This window comes from Petaurus breviceps, unplaced genomic scaffold, assembly GCF_028583685.1.
Source record: "Petaurus breviceps papuanus isolate PSGF00001 unplaced genomic scaffold, PetGlider_PUasm1.0 115, whole genome shotgun sequence".
NCBI classification, from domain to species: Eukaryota; Metazoa; Chordata; class Mammalia; order Diprotodontia; family Petauridae; genus Petaurus; species Petaurus breviceps.
Genome location: NW_027185612.1, coordinates 9711466 through 9731722, shown reverse-complemented (window position 1 = coordinate 9731722; position 20257 = coordinate 9711466). Strand labels below are relative to the sequence as shown.

Sequence of the window (20257 nt, the reverse complement as noted above, 5' to 3'; positions counted from 1 at the left end):
ACATATATGGCTCCTCAAAAGTCTCAATGCCATTTTAGTCATCATAATCATATATAAATGAGAAGAATGAATTAGTTCATATCTAAGGTGTCTTCTGTAACAGTCTATGATTCTATAAATGACCAGATGACACAGTATTAAAAGGAAGGAAGAAAGAAATGGAGGACAGTAGGACAAATAGAGAGAAAGGGCAGATTGGCATGGACTGTGAGGCAATAGAGAGGGGCAGGTCCAAGCTGGAGTTTTCACTAGACAATATCATAGGCACCCTGAGAGGTGGGAGAGAAGGGATGAGGGAAGGGTGTACAGGAGGGCAAAGAACCAACATGGCAGAAAGGTAGCAAGGAAGGAACTGGAGTATTTCCCTATTTTTCCCTTTTTTCCAGGGGCAACTTTGAGGAGAAGTGGTAGAAAGGGCCACAGAACTTGGAACTCACATGTAACTCAGGTTTATCATATAATTAATATACTATTGTGCTTATATTATAAGTAATACAATTAATAAATAATTATAATAATTGCAAAATATTTGTACACATTATCTCATTTCATTCTCACAATTCTGTGTGAGCTAGATTACATATATACACACATACATGTATATGTACATGAATGCATATATAAAGATATATGTATATATATTTATATATAAAACACATACAGAATGATCCCTATTTTGTAGTGATGGAATTGAATTTCAGAGAGGTTAAATTACTTATCCAAGGTCACACAGCACAATATGAACCCAAGTCTTTTGGCTCCAAATCCAATGCTCTTCCTACAGTACAACAACCCACTGCCTCTCTTCCATAAAATAAAGATATTTTCATTCCCACCATTTATGGGCTATAACCAGAAATTGCAGGATTAAAAGAATATTCCCCAGAATGCTTAGTGCTTACAGGCTAAATTGTTCTTTAAGCAAATTTGAGAGGTAGGCCAATCACATCATTTATCTTAATTAGCAAACCAATTTTTCTCAGACCTGAGAAGTCCAAAAGTTAAAACTAGAATTCCAAGTTCTCTTTAAGCTCACTGTTCACGCAAAGGGAGATTAAAAAAAAAAGTATAACTGTAATGTGCCCTAAACTGAATATTTGCTTCAAATCCAACACGGGAAAATGGAAGAGCAAGAGAGAGCATTAGCATTTAAGTAGCCTGTTAATGTCTGGAAACCAAAACAGTCACAGAACAGCAATAAAGCACCTCTTCAAATATTGCTGGAGGATGTCCATAAAGAGGATATAATGAAAAGGACTGCCCAAATGTGCAAGGATAATATAGTTAATGTATTACTTCTTTTATTATTTTATCATCTTTCATTAATTGCTGGCTTCATGCCGACAGGACTTGGTTCTACAGAAAGGGCTTTTAGTCAAATGTCCTAAATGAAACTAGCACTTAGAACCTGAGAACAAGGTTGAACCAAGGTTCACTTGACTTCACTAAATCTTGGAAGGGAGGGGAGGAAGAAGAAAGGGGGAGGGAATTCTGGATCAGGTGATCATTGATTTAGAATTAGAAGAAACCTTAGAGGTCACTTAATTCAACCCCCTCATTTTACAGATAAGGGAACAGAGGTTGTGATCTGCCCAAGGTCATCCAGACAGTAAAGGATAGAACCAGGATTTGAACCCAGGACCTCTAACTCCAAGACAGGTACTCTTTTCCATAATCTTGTGATAGGGCAATCTATCCCTAAGGCTATTGGAACTAAGACCTCAAATTTGGAAACTTGATGGTGCAATGAATAAAGTATATAGGAAAAGTCAAAAGTAACAGTTTGCTAGATGTGAGAAGAGAGGAATCACTTTTATGTAAAACAATCAGAAAAGAATAATGGGCCATCTGAGCTGGACCATGAAGTCAATGTAAAGAGCCTGGAGTGGGGCACACCCTTTCCAGACAAGGGGCATGGCAACAGAAGAGGGCAGGACAAGGGAATGGTCTGTAGTCCAAGATGGCTGGAGCTTAGACTACAAGAGGGAATACAAAGGCATAAGGCTGAAAAGTTAAATTGAGTCAGACTGCAAAGAGCCTTGATTACTGAACTAAGGAATCTGAACTTTCTTGGGAATTTCTCTACTTTAGGAGGCTAATGTTGCCAAATAGTTCGGATATGCTGAACCCCATAGTCTTGGCTTCTCATCAGTCATCTCACCTGCTACCAAATTTAGGCTAACCTCTCCAACTTCCAGAAAGCTACTATGGCTCATGAATTGTATATAGAAACAGAGGGGTGACAAGGACAATCAAGGTCAGGAAAACTCCAAGACTTTGGTGGAACCTAAAAAGAAGAATCTAAGAGGAAAGGGATTCTATGTAAAAGCCACCAATACAGTAGCATTCCTTGTAGCCTATGGGAGCTGGAGCAGAGTGCAGTGGTTCAGAACCAAGTCCGGCCTTGTTCCTCTGGGGTTCCTCCTTATGAGGTTAGTTTTATCTATTTTTCTAGTCCCTTCTTATTTATTCTCATAAAATCACACTGTCTTGGTTCAAATTCTTCCCCGCAGAGCTTGGCTCATGTCTAGGACTTACAACAAAAGAAAAAATTCCTCAGCTCCAGGGCAGGCACCCAGGATAATATCACATTGGGCTTTATTTAACTTATCAAAAAATGCAAAGATTCACACACAAGTCCATCAGCAGACAAGATAGCTTTTGTCTTTCTGGAGAGTCTTGCCTCACCAAGAGACCTAAACTGTCCTCACAACTCATGCATTCCTCTGAGGTTGAGTTCTTTACCCATCAATGGGAAAGCAGTCAACTAGCATTCCTCCCCACATCTGTACTATGTACCCTGTTTGGCTCTTCTGTCTCAGGCTCCTCCTTCTTGCTGTTCCCCAGCTCCAGTTTCTGCTTTGTATAAAAATCTCTCTACTATTCCAGAAGAGTCGTTTCAATTACTCCTCCATTGTACATGAAGCACATGGATTACCTAGTGAGACTATCTGGCTATAGGGACTTCCCAGTGGGAAGCACTAGATTTGGAGTCAAAGAGCCAGGGTTCTAATCCTTACTGTTATCTAGCCCCTGTATAACCTTTGGCAAATCACTTCCTCTCTGTTTTCTCATCTGTAAAATAGGGTGATTGGATTAGACCCTCCCATCTCTAAACCTATGATCTCATTCAGACCACAAGTCCGTATGGGTCAAACTGACTCCTCTCTGTCTAAACTACTCTTTCTTCTCTGCTCCTTCTTTTAATGTCCAACTACAGAGGGACACTTGAGGCTCCCTCTTCTGCCCCCCCCTTGGGCAGATTTACCCTCTGCTCCATGGAAATGTAACGACTATGAATCAGACACTCTCAATGCCATATCAGTGGGAAAGACCTAGGGCAAGACAAGGAATTCAAAACTTGTCCAGGACATTTTTTTTAAGGAGACATTATCAATGCTAGAACAAAATCTTCATAAGGAAAGAAACAAGCATTTATTAAACCCTGCAGTGTGCCCAGCAATATACCAAGGGCTTTAGAGATCTCATTGGATTCTCACAACAATCTTAGGGAGTAGGCACTATTATTGTCCCCATTTTATAGTTAAGGAAACTGAAGCAGACAGAAGTTAAGTGAGTTGACCAGGATCACATAGCTAATAAGTGTCTGAATTCAGATTTGAACTCAGGGCTTCCTTACTCCTGACCCAGTACTCTATCCACTATGCCACCTAGCTGCCTCTTACATAAGGCAGAACATGAGAGCTATTACACTTTGCAGAAAGAAACATCATCAGTGTTTTGCCCAGGCTATCCCATGTGTCTAGACAGATAGATAGACATATGGTAGGTATATATTTATACACATATATACACAGGTACTTATACATCTATAGATATGTAGCATGTAGACATATATAGTATATAGACAAGACTATTATAGTAAGTCTAGATAGACTTATAGTATATAGATATTTATATTGATATATAAACATATAGTATGTAGATATTTATAGTATATATAAATCTATATATGCCTATAGATCAGAGAGAGATTATATACATATATAGTATTTTGACATGAGGTATCACATATATACCTCTCTCTCTATATATATACACTGTGTAGCTATATATGGCACATATGCATACAGGTATATGGGTATATAATATATAGGCATGGGCATAGCATATCTATATATCTACACATACATATATGTATATATCATACACCAATAGTATCTAGACATAGGGTTTATATACATATACTCACTGTCCCCAGCACAGATCTAGAAGACGCCTGGGCAAACCCATTTCATATTTTTGCCTTGATTTCTCTTCCAAACTAGACTGACTTTGGGAAATTTCAAAGTTCTTATAATGACCCCAAGCGTCTCCATCTTTTTAATATCACTAGTCTTTTCATGATGCTGTATGAATGCAAGGCATGGAACACTGATGGCTCCAAAAAATTAAAGCTAAAGATGGCCTAGATGGTGCTTTGACAATTACAACTGAGGAATTAAGTAGAAGTAGTTTTTTAAAAAGGTCAGAAATAGGGGCGGCCAGGTAGCACAGCAAGTAAGAACACCGGCTCCAGTATCGGATGACCTGGAGATCGAATCCTGGGCTCAGATACTTAGCACCCACCCAGAAACACCTGGCTGTGTAACCTTGAGCAAGTTACTTAACCCCGATTGCTTAAAAAAAAAAAAAAGATCAGAAATATATACTAAAAAATAATATGAACTGACCAAATGGTGAAAATTATGGATAAACAATACCCTAAGTGTTCCATTGGTATCCTCTCATTATCAAGAGAAAACAAGGATGACCCTTCCCCTTGATAATTTTGAGCAGGTATTCCCAATATTCAAATACTGGCTGTGTGCCCCTCAGAAAGTAGCTTAACCTCTCACTGCTCTGGAGCAACTCTCTAAGACTGTAATAAGTAGCAGAGAAGGTGCCAAACCCATAATAGCCTTTATAGAATAGAATAAAATTCTATTTTATTAGAATTTTATATGAATACAATTTCTATAAGCCTATAGAATAAATATGAGCTTAATGTACTTATTGAAGGACTTTGTGATGTTATTATTGTTGCTCAGTTGCGTCTGACACTTCATGACCTAATTTGGGGTGTTCTTGGCAAAGATACTGGAATGGTTTGCCATTTGCTTCTCCAGTTCATTTTACAGATAAGGAACTGAGATAAACAGGTTTAAGTGACTAGTCCAGCATCACACAACTAGTAAGTATCTGAGGTCAGATTTGAACTCAAGAAGATAAATCTTCCTGACTCCAGGCCCAACATTCTATCCACTGAGTCACCTAGCTGTCCCACTGACCTAACTTTCCAATTATATTTATGACCGTTCCCCTACTTGAACACTTGTTCTGGCTAACTGTCCTACTCCATGTGCCTCAGATGTGCCAACCATATAGCTCCTGTCTTCAATGTTATTTATACTCTAGTAGGAGAGAGAAACAATATTTACACAGATAAGTCAATTTGAGGAGAGAAAGAAAGAGAAGCAACGCTGGGGAGATCAGGGAAGGCCTCTTGGCAGAGGTAGCACCTGAGCTCAGCTTTAAAGAAAGCCAAGGATTCTAAGACACGATGAGGAGGGAATGTGCTTGAGCCATTGGAGGAGGGTCCGTGTGAATACGTGAAGGCAAGGGATAGAGTGTTGAGTTAATGTAACAACCAGAAATGTAATTTGGCTGTAAAACACAGTTTGTACGAAGGCTGGAAAATTAGGTCGTTACAGAGGCCTTCCACATCAGGCTGAGGGGCTGCCATTTTATTTTATTGTATTTTTAACTTAATTTTATTAAATTTGCTTATCTACTTTTAGTTTACAGCATTCAGTTCCATAATCCCTTGAGTTCCAAATTTTCTCCCCCTTCCTGTTCTCCTCCCCCCACCCCCCATGGCGGCATGCAATCCAACATAGGCTCTACAAATACCTTCCCATGAAGAATTAGTCAGGTTGTAAAGAAGAATTATAACCAATGAAGTGAACAACGAGAAAGAAGGAACGAAACAAAACCCAACACAAAAGAGAGAGCAAGTAGTTTGCTTCAATCTGCATCCAAACTCCATACTTCTTTTCTCTGGATGTGGATATCCTTTCCTTCATGAATCTTTTGGAGTTGTCTGATAACCCTGCATTGCTGAGAGGAGCCCAGTCTATCAAAATTAGTCGTCACAGATGGGGCTGCCATTTTAAAAGAAATAGGGACGCACTGAAGCTCTTTGAGTAGGGGAGTGACATAATAAGATCTGTACCAGAGGAAAACTATTTGGGCAGCTATGTAGGAAGCAGAGAGGGGCAGCGCTAGAACCAGATCAGGTAGGGGGCTACGACAGAGCTGCAACAGGAATGGAACAGATGGGGGTTTGCCCCCAGGCTTTTGCCATGAAGAAGTAAGTATGCTTCTTCCCACAGTAGTCTGTTTCCTCTCCCAAATGAGAAAATATCTGTAAAAAGTGGTGGGCAAACAGTAGGCAATATATAAATGCTTATTCCCTTCCCCTATAGTGATGCTATTTATCCCCATACTTCCTCTCAGACCAGATGATAATAATAATAATAATAATAGCTAGCATTTACACAGCACCTACGATGTGCTAGACCCTATAGTAAGCATTTTGGAAATAGTGTTCTGTTTGATCCTCATGTCAGCCCTGTGAGGAAGGTGTTATTTATTAGGATCCCCATTTTATAGTAGATGAAACTGAGGCAAACAGGTTAAGTGACTTGCCCAGGATCACCAGCTAGTGTCTAAGGTGGGCCTTTCTGCTTCCAGACAGAGTGGCTCCATTGAGCCACCTGGCTGCCCCATCAATCATCCAGAAGCATGAGATGCAATCAAAATCCCCTACTGCAAATCCCAGAGTCCCATCACTGTAGCTTCTGTTTCCCAGGGTCCTTCCTCCCCTCTCCCTTTCCCCTTACAACCCAACTCTCATAGGGTATAGACAGGGAATTTCTACGTGATACTGCTTCCCCCTCACTACTGCACTCATGATTGGGCTGTGCCTGCAGGCTGTTATTAAAGTCTTTCCTCTCTCTTCCCTCACCTCCAACGGAATTTATTCCAGGTGCATTTTCTTTAAGTTACAGTTCTAGGCTGTTATAGCAGTTCCAGGGAGAATTGCTTATCCAGGTGATAAGAGCCAAAGCTAAGTCTTTCAAGGTTATTTGTCTTTACAATATTATTGTTATTGTGTTAATTGTTCTCTTCATTCTGTTCACTTCACTCTGCATTAGTTCATATGATACTTCCCAAGTTTCTCTGAAGTCATTTAAGAAATTCATCACTTCTTATAGCACAACAGTATTCCATCACATTCATGTACCATAAATTGTTCAGCTACTCCCCTCTTGCTGCACATACCCTCATATTCCATTTCTTTCCCACCACAAAAAGAGCTGCTATAAGTATTTTTGTACATAGGGGCCCTTTTGTTCTTTCTTCTATCTCTTTGGGCTGATGCCATCATTTTGCTGATAAAGAAACTGAAAGCCGGAGGAGTTAAATGATTTCTCCAAAAGCAAACAGGGAGTCAGTGTTCTCTTCTAACTTCATATCCAGTATTCATTTTTCAAAAATATTTTATATATTTCATTAAACATCTCCCAATTAAATAGAAAAAATTTTAACAATGATTTTTTTAAAATTCGAGTTCTAAATTTTCTCCCTCCCTTCTGCCTCTCCCCCTTCCCTGAGAAGATAAGCAATCTGATTTCAATTGTACATGTGAGATCATGCAAAATATATCTCCATAGTAGCCATGTTACAAAGGAAAGCATAAAAAAAATAAAATAATAAATGTAAAGCAAAAATTTTAAAGTATGTTTCAATCTGTATTCAGAGTTCATCTATTCTATGATGGAGGTGCGGTGGAAAGCATTTTTCATCATGGGTCCTTTGGACTGACTTGATCAAAGCAGTTAAGTCTTTGGTAGTTGATCATTCTTAAAATATTACTATTACTATGTACAGTATTTTCCTGGTTCTGCTCACTTTGCATCAGTTCATGTAAATCTTCCTAGGTTTTCCTGAAACCATCCCCTTCATCATTTCTTTTAACACAATAGTGTTCCATTATATTCATATACTACAACTTGTTCAGTCATTCCCCAACTGATGGGCATCCCCTCCATTTCCAATTCTTTTCCACCACAAAAGAGTTGCTATAAATATTTTTGTACAAATAGGTCCTTTTTTCTTTTCTTTGATCTCTGTGGAATACAGACCTAATAGGAGTACTGCTAGGTCAAAAGGTATGCACAGTTTTATAGCCCTTTGGGCATAGTTCCAAATTGTTCTCCAGAATGGTTGGACTAGTTCACAACTTCACCAACAATTCATTAAAGTCCCATTTTTTCCACATTCCCTCCAGCATTTGTCATTTTCCTTTTCTGTCCCGTTAGCCAATCTGGTAGGTATGAACTGGTCACATCCAGTGTTCTCCCTGTAGCATGTTCTTTCCTGGGTCAGTTCACAGGGACCCGTAATACACGTAGATTCAGTTCTCAGCACCTGGTAGATTGTTCTGATTTGTTCTGACCTGTTATTTGTTATCATGGAATGAACCCCATAGAAACTCTTGTGAGGATTGCAGTTCCAGGGACTAAACAGGCAACCAACCCAGAAATCCTGAAGGATAGGAGGTTCTACAGCTCTTTATATACCTGTGTTCTTCCCACAAAACACTCCATACTCCAGCTTTGTCCCTCATGCCTGGAATGTTCTCCATCTTCAACAGTCCTGGGTTGCCTGGCTGAGGATCAGCTTAAAGCCCACCTTCTGCATCAGGTCTTCCTCATTCTCTTTTTGCCCCACTCCCTCCCCTCTGAAATAGTCTTCCATCTAAACTATATTTATCTTATCTATTTTTAGTTATTTGCACATGGTCTCTGTCATTAGAATTTAGGCTCCTTGAGAGCAGGGACTGAGTTTTTGCCTCTTTTTGTATCCTTCAGCACAGTGCTTGGCACGTAGTAATTGATTAATAAATACCTGTTGACTGACTAAAGTGTGTGCTTAGTAAACAAGGGATATTTATAGAGTACTATCAGAAACCTCTATGGCTCCATAAAACATTGTGTTAGCATCCATTATTAACCGTAACTAGTCAGAATTCATGTCTGGATGAACAAGCTACTCATTTTGTTGAAGTTAAATAACTCCTATGATTTTGGTCCATGCAGAGAAAGTACAAAAGGCAATGGATGGCAAATTCATTAGGGCTTCTGCCAGCCACCTATTTTTTTTTTCTCCACAGGTATAAATTCCACTCATTCAGATTCAGATTATAAGAACAATAATACAGCCGTCTGTTTTTCAGTGAACAGAGAGTGAGGTGACTGGTCTTTCTGACATGTTTGCTTTGGAGGTAGAAGTAAGGGTAAGGAGTAGTGTTAGAACTTTTAACTAACTCTAGTGAACCTGATCACATCCAACCAATGACTTCTGGAATCTAGGAAGAATATGGCCAAAGAATCCCATTAACTCACTACCAACAAACAGATCCACAGTAACCCATCAGGAAACCCCAGTCCTTAAATTTACTACAGCCATCACCCCTGGGGCTTCTTCTGAGGATGAGACTGTGTTCTATTTACAATAACTGAGGTGAGACTGGAGTTCAAGAAGGACTCACCTTAAGAATCTGTCAGGATCTTAGACATGGAGCAAAACTACTTTTAAAGTTGCTTGTTAACTCATGACCCAGAAACCTAAGGTTTTTTTTTTTAAGATTCAATTTATGAAGTTAGAAACTGGGCCATTCTCATTTGTTTGTAAGACGTTGATAGCAGACAGTTAATCACTAGGGGGTAAATGGAAAAAATCATTTCTGTTCATTTGCAAATGGAAATCAAATGAGGCTGAGGTTAAATGCATCAGCATTTTCACTTCCAAGTGAAAGGTTTTCAGAAAGACAACTGCCCTTGGCCAGCTTGGAGTGCACATGTCCATCCATTTGAATTTGATGTTTGGATCGTCCCATTTATTTTGGTAAAGCTAAGGACATTCTCATGCTCCCATGATTCCTTCCTGGCCCACGAGACAGGAATATTTGGTTTGGAGGGTCTGAAGCATTTTTCAGATGCTGTGGATTCATGTGCAGAGACAAACAGACATTTCCCTCTCTTTATTACTGTGTGCAAACTGCAGAGATCACCTCACTTACTGAGCCTTGAGCAAATTATGCTGAAATCCTTCCAAGAGTTGAAATGATATGTTTATAAATTCTCCTTTTTGAACTGTTGGCCCCAGAAAAGTTTATTATATAAAACATTTCAGTGTTTGTCTTTTTTTAAAAAATTGGAAATGTCTTCTATTTACCAAGGAAGGGGAATAGAAGCAGTTAGTAATGTGGGATCTACATGCTGGGTTTTATGTCGCCAGAACGAGTATGCATCAAATCCTGAAGCAACAGCCCCTTGTCTTAGGAGTGTAATCAATTTCTCTCAGTGCTATTGGCTTCATTATGGTGATTTATGGCTATTTTAATGTACACAGCCTTCTTAAACAACTTAGAGTTGATTGTTCTGGAACTAGACTCCAGGCCAGGCTAACACTCTGGAGGGTTGCCATTGTTCAAGTAAAGTTACTGGTGTCCCTGAGGAGGTAAACAACCTTGGATCCAAGGTTTGGGGTTATTCCACCAAGGGACAATCATTGAATTCATTGCAATGCATTATTGCAATTCATTGCATTGAATTAAATTGGAAGCATCTTATAATGTGGAGGTGGGACAGCTGTAATAAGCCTCCTATGGCTCCCAGAACAGAACAATTGTGCATAGATCAACAGAGAAGTAATTTTGCACCCTAACTGTCTTATGCTATCTCTACAAATCTTAGAGAAGAGGATTCTCTTTTGGGGAAGAATAAAGCATCTGCAATTCAGAATTCTTACCCCAAACAAAAGCACACAATAAGCAGATATGTTATTATTTACTAACAATCAACCTAGATAAGTTGCTTCATCAAACTTTCTCTCAATAGCAAGATGGTGGTATTTTTATACTTAATTATCTGGATAATTACTTCAACTCTCTAGTCCATGAAAGTAGACTAAATGAGGAAGTATAATAATAGCAACTCAAATTTTCATAACATATTCTATTCTACAAAGAACTTTTTTTTTTTTTGCTTTTTGGAGAGCAATTTGGGGTTGTGACTTGCCCAAGGTCACATGGCTAGTTTTTGTGTTAAGTGTCTGAAGCCGGATTTAAACACAGGTCCTCCTGACTCCAAGGGCAGTGCTCTGTTCACTGCACCACCTAGTCACCCCCAAAGCATTTTCTTTATACCAGGGCTAGGAGGTAGGTAGCTCAAGCACCCTTACCACCATTTTAGGCAGGAGGAAATTAAGAGTCAGGGAATTTAAGTGATTTGCTCAGGGGTCACAGAACTGGCAAAAGTGAGATCAGGTTTTGGACCAGGGTCTCTTGCTTCCAATGCTATTTCCACAATACTATGAAGCTTCTCAATTTCTTGGGGTCCCCATTTACCCGCCTTGAGGTGAGTTAGTAAATATGATCAGTGAATGGAAGAAAATGTTCAGACAGACTTATGAGAGAGTTGAGGTTTTAGGGATTACTTAGGTAATACCTTGATGTGTTACCCATGTATTTTATACAAGATCACAAAGTGCCTTAGAGGTGTTTTATGCTTGTTTGTTTTAGGTTTTTGAGGTTGTGTGAGTGTGTGTGTATTTTGTTTTGGGGGGAGAGAGGTGTTCAAGTAAAGGAAAGGTCATTCCAAAAAAAATTCATTTATTAAATGAAAATGACTACACTAAGAATTGTGTCTATAGAGGTGATTTCAAAAAATTCTTTGCCTGGATCATAATTTTTCTCTTGACCCCAACTCCTGTCCTCAAATAGATAAATAGATACATAGATATACTTCCTCAAATATCCTTACTTCCCAATTCCTCAATATACCCACCAGTTCCCATGACCTACTACATCCATTCCACTTCAACTACACACAGAGATGATCATACCCCTGATTATACCATTTCCCCACATTGTTCTATTACCATGCTTAATATTTTTGAAATTTATTTCTTTAATCATATATTTTGTCAATACATCTTTCTCTCTTCCTGACCACCTTCATATCCCTATTTTTCATTCTCCCTATTTCCTCCACACCTCAGTTTTTTCTTAGGCCATTGCCCTTGTACTGGCTACCCTCCTCTCCCTTCCCTGTCTCAATCCTTTGATAAATTAAAAATTTTTTAAATTAAATTTCTAAAAAATTTTTAAAAACTCAGCACTATCCTCTATAATTAAATCCCTTGCCCCATTTGCCTGTTGTGGATCATACCTTACCAAGCCCCAATTTTAGATCACTCTTACCATTCACAGTCCTCCATCCTAGTTACATGCTACTGAACAGAAAATCACAAAATCTTCCCTATGTCTTTCTTCATCCCTCCTTTATGTCTCATATGAAGAGGTGGCCCTTCTTGCCAAAGCAAACCATTCTAATAATAATCCCATCCCACCATTTTTCCAGATTTTCCTTCTATAATAATAGGTAGCATAGTGGATTAGAGTACCAGGCCTGGAGTCAGGAAGACTTATCTTCCTGAATTCAAATCTGGCCTCAGACACTAATTAGGTGTGTGACCCTAGGCAAGTCACTTTACCGTGATTGCCAATTTCTGCATCTATGAAATGAACTAGAGAAGGAAATGGCCAATCACTTCAGTATATTTGCCAAGAAAATCCCAAAAAGAGTCACAAAGAGTTGGACATGACTGAAAATGACTAAATAATAACAAAAACAACCTACTATAATTCCCTGTCCCTTCTAATCTTTTTTTTTATTATTTTTTTAAGCAATCGGGGTTAAGTAACTTGCTCAAGGTTACACGGCCAGTTATTTCTGGATGTGGTGCTGAGTATCTGAGCCCAGATTTGATCCAGGTCATCCCAACTCTGGGGCTGGTGCTCTTACTCGCTGAGCCACCTGGCTGCCCCTAAGTAATTGGGGTTAAGTAACTTGCTCAAGGTTACACAGCCAGGTGTTTCTGGGTGGATGCTAAGTGTCTGAGCCCAGGATTCGATCTCCAGGTCATCCCAACACTGGAGCTGTGCTCTTACTCGCTGTGCTACCAGGCCATCCCTCCTTCTAATCTTTAATGTCTCTCTAACTACTGGCTGCTTTCCTCCAGCCTGCAAACATGTTTCCTTCATCCATAGAAAACCCTCACATGATTCAGCCGTCCCTGCTAGCCATCATTCCAATATCTGTCCTCCCTTTCATAGCCAAACTATTTGAGAAAGTCATCCACACTCAGTGCCTCCACACTCAGTGCCTCCACATTCTCTGACTCACTTCTAAACTCTCAGCAATCCAGGTTCTGACTTCATCATTCAACCGAAGTTGCTCTCTCCAAAGTTGTGGATGCTCTCTTAATTGCCAAATCTAAGACCATTTTCTCAATTCTAATCCTTGATTCTCCACAACCTTTGACATTTTTTCAATCACTCTCTTTTCTTAGCTACTCTTTCCTCTCTAGGTTTTCATGACACTGTTCCCTTCTGTTCCCCAGTGCTTCTCCTAACTATGTTCCCATTCCTCATCAGTCTTCTTGACTGGATCTTCATCTAAGTCATGTCCAATAATTGTAGCTCTACCACAAAGCTCCATCCTGGGCCTTCTCTCCCTCTCTCTCTCTCCTTTTTTTTTTTTTTTGCTTTTTGGATGGGGGAAGGGTTAAGTGACTCGCCTAAGGACACACAGCTAGTAAGTGTCTGAGGCTGAATTTGAACTCAGGTCCTCCTGACTCCAGGGCCAGTGCTCTATTCACTGTGCCACCTAGCCACCCCCTTCTCTCTCTTTCTAAGAAGGGTTCATAATCTGGGACCCATAAAATAATATTTTAATATGAAATATTTTGATAATGACTTTAATATAACTGTTTTCTTTGTAATCATAAGTCTTTTATCTTCTGCATTTAAAAATGTTATTTGGAGAAGGAGTCCTTAGGCTTCCCCAGACTACCCAAGGGCTTTATGATAGCATTAATGGGTTAAGTACCTCTGCTCTATTCTATCCTACTCATTGATCTCACCAGTTCCAGGGGTTCAATTATCATTTCTATGAAAATGATTCCCATATCTACCTATCCAGCCCTAACATCTCTCATCAGCTCCAGTCTAGTGCCACCAACTTTTAGACAACTCAAACTGGACTGAATGTCTTATAGACAAGATGTGACAGTCCTGTAGACACATTAAACTTAATGTATTCAAAGGAGAACTCATTATCTTTGCTCCCACTCCCAATCTCTTCCTCTTCTGAACTTTCCTCTTACTGTAGAGGGCCATCCTCCCAATCATACCGGCTCTCTAGTGAGATGTCAGTCTTATTTGTGACTTCTCTCTCACATTCACTCCACATTTCCAATCTGTTGCCAAGGCCTGTTGATTTTACCTTCACAACATCTCTCATATGGCTCTTCTTCTCTCCACTCAAACAGCCACCAACTTCATCACCTCTTACCTGGACTGCTACAGCAGCATTCCAATTGGTCCTCTCACCTCAAGTCTTCCTGCACTCTAAGCCATCCTCCACCCAGCTGCCAATTTCTGACATTCAGAAAATTTATGTCACTCCCTCCCTACCCCCCCAATAAACTTCATCCATTCCCTATTACCTCCAAGATAAAATGTAAAATGCTCTGTTTGGGCATTTAAAATTCTTTACAAACTGGCCTCTTCCTATTTCTTCAGTCTTCTTTTACTTCCATTCAATCTACTCCAAATACTCTACAATCCAGTGACATCGGCCATTTCTTCCACATTAGACTCCATCTCCTAATGATGCCTTTTCGCTGGCTGCCCCCCATGCATGGAGTGACCTCCCTCCTTATCTCTCCTCACTTCCAAGGCCCATCTTCCCTGGCTTCTTTCAAGACAGCTTAAACCCTGCCTTCTGTAATAGCCCTTTCCCAGTGCTGCTGTTCTTCCCCCACCAATTGAGATTAACTCTCATTTACACTGTATATCTCTTGTATGCACAATTTTTTGCATGTTTTCTTTCCCATTAAAGTATCAACTCCTTTAGCCCAGGGATCATATTTTTGCCTTTCTTTGTATATCTAGTGTTTAGCACAATTCCTGACACATTTTTGTTGTTCAATTGTTTTTCAATCATGTCCAGCTCTTCCTGACTCCATTTGGTGTTTTCTTGTCAGAGATACTGGAGTGATTTCCCATTTCCTTCTCCAATTCATTTTACAGAGAAGGAAACTGAGGCAAACAGAAGTGAATGACTTGCCCAGGATCATAAGTGTCTTGGGTCAGATTTGAACTCAGGAAATCTTCCTGATGCCAGGACAGTCACTCTATCTACCTAGCTGCCCCTATGCTGGCACATTTAATAAATGCTTATTTACTAACTGGTCTCAGAGCAAGGTTGAAGTCCCACATGTGACACAGACCAGCTCTAAGACCCTGGAAAAGTCACTTAAGCTCTCAATACTCTAGGCAAATCTCTAAGACTATCAATGGCAGAGAAGATACCCTCTTGAAGAGATTTTATACCAGTGAAATCTCAGGTTTGGTATCTTTCCCTTATTTATTACGTTCTAAGTTTGCCAGGTGGCGAAGACACAAAGAAGAATAAAATGGTATTGTTCCTCTTACAGAACTTGCAGTGTAGTGGGAAAGAGAAGGTAGTAGCTTTCTACTATATGGTGAATCTGTGATCAGAAAAGCATAGGCCCATCAAACAAATGCTTTCACTTTTAGGCAACTCTAATTGCTTTGTTTTATTTTTCAAAATAAGGTTTATTGACACTTTTGGTTTTTGTTTCAGTCATTTCTGGATAGATACACCACCCCTCCTCAATGGAACACTCCCTCAGAACAAGATAAATATATAAGTAAAAACAACCCAAACCATGGCTGAGTCTGACAATGTATACAACATTCTGCCCTTTTGTTTGCCCATATGTTTCATGTTCTGTCCTCCAGAACTATTACTGGTTTTTAGATTACTTATGAGTAAGCTTTCTTTATAGTGGTCTTTTAAGTTGCAGTTTTGTAATCATGTCTACTTTTCTTCTGGTTCTGCTCATCTCACTCTATAATAATTCATACAATCTTCCCACATTTCTGATTCCCTTACAGTCATCATTTCCTATTGCACAATATTTCATCACATTCATATACCAAAGTCGTTTACCCAGTCCTTGTTAAAATAAATAATAAATCCTTGTTAAGAAAAAAATTCAATTAAGTTAGAATAATCTGCTCATTATAAAGCTATGTCACTTTTTCAGTGATCACTATTTCCCTTGCAAAATGACCATAAACCATCCCTTTAATAATGTGTTCCAGAATTTTGCCAGAAATAGAAGTCAAGCTCACCATGGTTTACAGATTCCACCTTCTTCCCATTTTAAAAAATCCCAGAAACTATTTGTCCTTCTTCTGTCCATTTGTTCCTCTCCCATCCTCCAAGATCTCCCTACTGACAACAATTCAGCAATCACACAGGTCAGTTCTTTCAAAAGCCTAGAATGTGATTGGTATAGGACTAGTGACCCAAACTTCCTGAGGGTTTGCTGATCTTCTGCTTCAATCCCATTACCCATTTTTGTTCTATCCTTCCCAGTCCAATGATCATTCTCCTTAGAAAAGAGAAGGAAATTAACTACTTCTTGTTGTCACTTGTTAGCATCATGCCATCCACCCCAAGCAGTATTCCTACCCTTCCTTCATTCTTTCACTTGTCCCCAACAAAGTTTTTTTTTTTTAAAAACCTCTATGTAATTCTGGATAACCATTTCCAGCCTCAACTCCTAATGAGTCCTAGTCTTATCTTACTACAGTAGGACTTTGCTTCTCTTTCCATATTCATTTTCTATCTCTGTCCTTCTACACCAGTTCTTAATTTGGGATCAATGAATTTGGGTTTAAAAAAATACTCTGATAACTGTATTTCAACATAATCAGTTTCCTTTGTAATCTTATATACTTTATTTTATGCATTTAAAAACATTAGACTGAGAAGTCTATAGGCTTTACCAGAATACCAAAGGAGTCTCTACAGGAGTTTGTGGGTAAATGTTTAACAGCTGGCTCAATGAAAAAAAAAAAGTATGTATAACACTCTTTTAAGTCCAGTCTGAACTATTAGTGTTTTTCCATCATTTTCTTAAGTCTGGACAATCAATGAAATAATAAATCAAGCCCTGATTTGTAGTGTTTTCTCATTTCAGAGGTATAAATGCTCACAATCAGAATTTAACAATCAACTCTCCCTAGTTGGGATGAGCTGACCCTAGCATACTCTGGGTCCAGACCACAAAAAAGGTTGTGAACTCTTATTCTATACACCTCTTTTAAATTCAGTTGATGAGTTCCCTGTGTCTTTTTCCTTAAACAATTTTGTCTGGATTAATCATGGTGCCATTTCTGAGAATGTCTTTTTATTCTTCAACTGATTTTCCACCTGAATAACCTTTGGCCACTAGATATTATCTTTCCTTCTTTTAACCCTCTGAAACCCATTGTCCACAAATCTTGGATGCATAAAGAACATATTCAGCTTTCCTCTTTCTCATCAAGGAAATGCAGCATGGTTCAGTAGAGAGAAATGGATTGAGAGTCAGAGGACCTGAGTTCAAAACCTTCTTCTGCCACTTATTATTTATGTAACCCTGGACAAATCATCTAACCTCTTTAGACCCCTGTTATCTCATCCGAAAAAAAAAGAGAATTGTTCTAAGATCCCTTCCAGTCCTTTCTTCCTCATTTCCAAGGTTACTCTGGATTCATTTTGCAGAGGTCAGAATAGAAGCCTATGGCTTGGTATTTGTCGAGGTCCCACGGTCTCTTTTACATGTTCCCAGATAATTCTAATACCAGATAGTACATGAAAATGCAATGAGAGTGGTACAAAGTTCCCTGGGAATTCAGAAGAGAGAGCTTCAGAGGAGAGGTGTTCTCTTCTAGATAGGGAGGATGTTAGTTGGTAAGGAGAGGGAGTGGTGGGGGGGGAACGATAAGGGGCAAGGAACGGGAACAGAGGGAAAATGGAGCTTCATGTTGATTGAGGCAGTCTGTCCGTGTAAATTGGTGCCCACATAAGGAATGTCTTCTTGTAGCTAGGGGTCCCCCATTCCAGCTACATGGTCTTCAGATCCCAATTCTGGGCAGAATGCAATTCTTCTCTCAACAGCCCTCAGAACTTTCAGTAAGCCTATCAAGATGGCCCATGGTTTGGAGGTCACTAGGTTAAAAAGTGAAGAATAAGTGAGCCAGATGTTCTCTGTGCATGTGTAACTCCTCTGAGAGTAGATTAGGCACCTTTGAAAGCTTCATTCATTCTCTCAGACCACTAGGGGACCATTTAGTAAATTACCATTTAGTGAATTAATTACCTTAGTGGATTGCAAGAGTTAATTGAACCTAACATTTCTAGGGAGTTGTTTGTATACACAGAGAAATCTTTCTCATTAATTATTATCCTTAATTAATAATGTCATTCTTTATAGAGAAGGCATTACATAGATTACCAGAATTAGAAGGAATGTCAGAGATCATCTAATCCAATACCCTCATTTTACAGAGGAGGAAACCGAGGCTTAGAGAAGTTAAGTCACTTGCCCAAGGTCACACAACTTGCAAACCCAAATCTCTACCTCTTCAGCTCTTTCTGGCTCTTTATCACACAAGCTCACCATCATTAAAGGTCTATAGGCTATAGACCTAAAGCCAAAAGATAGGTCAGAGGCTTCTAGTCCAGCTCCCTCACTTTACAGAAGAAAAAAATGAGGCTGTACCTTTTACCATACTTGCCCTTGATTACACAGGTACTATCAGAGATAGGACTTAAACTGAGGTCCTCTGATTCCAGAGCCAAGAGCATACACTTTGAGTTATTTCCTATAGAATGCAATCTCCTTGAAGATAGGGCCTATTTCATTTTTGTCTTTGTATCTCCAGCACTTAGCACACTGTCTGGCACATAGTAAGTAGGTGCTTAATAAATGTTTACTGGATCATTGATTGCTTTCTTTAGAAGTAAGAATCACATGAGCAGAATTGTGGGATTGGAAGGGACCTCAGCAGTTATCTATTCCTACTCATACCAGGAAAAAAATTCCTTAGACAGCACACCCAACATATGGTCATCCCAAGTTTTGCATGAAGACCTCAAAGAGGGGGAGCCACCTCCCATGGCTATCATGGCTATCTACTTTTACACAGCAGCAATGGTTAGGAAATTTTTCCTGACGTCAAGTCTAAATTTGTTCATTTTTAACTTCTACTGATGTCTCCTCATTCTTACTCCTGGGGTCAAACAGAAAAAAACAAAATCTAATCCTTCATTACCCTCCAGATCCTTGAGGACAGCTCCCCATATCCAGTTCAAGGCTGGAAGCTACATTATTCCATCCATGTGCCTGCTCTCTCAACCTCACTGCTCTATGACTTGTGACCAAGAGCGCTTATAAGACAGTAAGAAAGGTCATGGTCTTGGAAAAGAGAGAAGTTAATTAGCCTTCATGGAAAAAGAAAGCATGACCCCAATGGCCTCATTAGAGTAGAACTTTAACAAACTAAACTAATTAGACTCAGATGACTTTGAAAAACTCAGAGGTATGATGTTATGTTCAATACCACGACATTTCAATTCACTCAAACCACTAGATGCTAAGATTTATTCCTGATGGTTACACACACTGGGGGCTATGCCTACAATTTACCCAATTCTATCAGCATTCTTTTGTATATGGGGAAATAACTCTGTCCCTCAGGTTTACCCTCTATTCAATGGTACAAAGCTGAAGGTCATGATTTAATATTATTCTGTGAGTTAGAAATCTCAGACTACCTCCAAGTCCAAAACTGAAGATTTTGACTGATAGATTAGTAGTTGTAACAGTAATATTTTGTATTTGAATTTATAGTTTTCAAAGCCCTTTCACATTCATGATCTCATCCAAACTTTTCTAATTTGTGAGGGGTGGTGGTATTATTATTCCCAACTTAAAGGCAGCTAGATAGTGTGACGCACAGAGAGAGCTCTGGTCTTGGAATCAGGAAGACCTCAGGTCAAATCCTACCTCAGACACTTAATACATGTGTGCTCAAGTATTATCTTTCAACCTGTTTACTCAACTATCTTTCTATCTATTTATCTATCTGTCTCTATCTGTCCATCTATCCATCCATCTATCTATATCCATTCTATCCATCATCTATCTATCTATCTATCTATCTATCTATCTATCTATCTATCTATCTATCTATCTA

At 39.2% G+C, this 20257-nt stretch overlaps 1 long non-coding RNA gene across 1 annotated transcript in view; it reads left to right on the top strand.

The window, feature by feature from the left end:
• The first annotated feature begins 392 nt into the window (after positions 1-392).
• LOC138158866 (uncharacterized) overlaps positions 393-20257 on the top strand; it is a 24432-nt gene continuing 4567 nt past the window's right edge. Inside the window, exons 1-2 of the long non-coding RNA XR_011167755.1 lie at positions 393-448; positions 1567-1659. This is a non-coding gene — a long non-coding RNA (uncharacterized lncRNA). The remainder of the gene's footprint in view (positions 449-1566; positions 1660-20257) is intronic.